The sequence below is a fragment of the Herpailurus yagouaroundi genome, unplaced genomic scaffold (genome assembly GCF_014898765.1).
Source record: "Herpailurus yagouaroundi ecotype Mexico unplaced genomic scaffold, PumYag 139, whole genome shotgun sequence".
In the NCBI taxonomy this organism is placed as follows: domain Eukaryota; kingdom Metazoa; phylum Chordata; class Mammalia; order Carnivora; family Felidae; genus Herpailurus; species Herpailurus yagouaroundi.
In genome coordinates this window covers 61,083,553-61,085,100 of record NW_024412394.1, presented here as the reverse complement: position 1 = coordinate 61,085,100, position 1,548 = coordinate 61,083,553, and the positions used below count along the sequence as shown (strand labels likewise).

The following is a 1,548-nucleotide window of genomic DNA, read 5'->3' as shown; positions in this document are numbered from 1 at the left end:
AACACACCATGCAGCCATATCTGTATTTTATAAGAGACTATTAAATCACATGGAGAAAATGTTTACATTGCCTTTTTTTTTTTTTACTGACGTTATTTCACTGTATATTTTTGTCTCCCCACCATTCCATCTGTCTGACTACCACTACTTCTCTGTCCTGTCATAACATTCCATACATACTTAAAACCAAGAAAAGGGCGGAGGAGCTCCATCTTTAAAAACTAAGTAGGCATTTCGGACAACACATTCTTGGCAATGGAACCTGGACAACATTTATCAGACATAGTAGGGAAAGTTCTCACTCTGCATATCAACTGTTACAGAAAGGCAACAAGACAGAAACTTTAACGAACTGTTTAAACCATTTTAAACTATTTTCTTAAAAAGACTTCTTCCACTTCCAGAGATCTTGAATAGCCTCTTGGTCAGTCATCCAGAAGCAATTACTCACAGAATTGATGAACTTGGCTTCCACTTTGGGAAGAAAACCACCTTTTTCTATACTTGCTAGCACTTTTGCTTTAATGTCTTCTATGAAACTAGATCCTGTCAGTGTTTTGGTAGTCTTTTCCTGGTTTTTGAAGAATTCTTGACCTTTTGATCTTGGTCTTGATGATTTTGAGTCTTTTCCATTCTGGTTTGATTTTGTGCATTTTTTGGCTAGAATAGCCATATAGATTTTGAGTGGAATCTCATGTAGATTTCTTTACTGGAGGCTTTTCTTCAGCTTCGTCATTGTCAAATTCAACATTATTGTCATCATCTTCATATCATTTTCATCAGCAGCAAGTTTTACTTTTATTCTATGGAAATTTGCTACCACTTCCTGGGACAGAAGACTTTCCAGCTATACTATGGAGTTTCACATTCTCTTCCTAGTCATCTTCTGACTCTGAGTCTTCCTCCATAGCTACTAAGTGCTGTCCACAAATATGCATGGGCCCTGAACCACATTTCAACCATAAGACCACAGGTGGTATTATTTCACAGCCCCCAAGGGAAACTATTGGCTGTACAGATATTTTCAAAGTGACTTTAATTGGACTGCCTTCATGATTCTTTATCTCTGCTTCAACAATGTATAATCCATCCTTTGCACCAGCCCCAAACTGACTGTTCTTAAAGATGATTGGTGCTCACTTCCTTCATTATCCACTGTAAAGTGATAATCTTTGTCAGCTTTTAGTTCACAACCAAAAAGATAGCTCTGGGGCTTCAGAGGACTCATGTCCACATCTACTGAGTCTTCCATGGGGTGTGGTGGCACATACATAGATGGGAGAGAAGGCTGACAGAGATAAACAATTACTGTTCCAGAGAACAGCTATGTAGGACAGAATCACAACATGAAAATCTTTACATTGTAATGAGTAATTAAGTACAACCACAATTTTTAAAAGGTTATGAAATATCACCTCCACTCAAGGGTATAATATTAATACACAAACATACACTCACATTCACAAATGAAATCTGTGGCTGGTGTGTAAAGCAAAATGTTAATAGTGGGTCTCTCTGAGAAGACATAGGTAGGTCTTATCTCCCCCT

General features: G+C 37.7%; 1 pseudogene; it reads right to left on the bottom strand.

Moving 5' to 3' along the window:
- Nucleotides 1–313: 313 nt before the first annotated feature.
- Nucleotides 314–1,252, bottom strand: LOC121029178 (nucleophosmin-like; annotated as a pseudogene).
- Nucleotides 1,253–1,548: the final 296 nt, after the last annotated feature.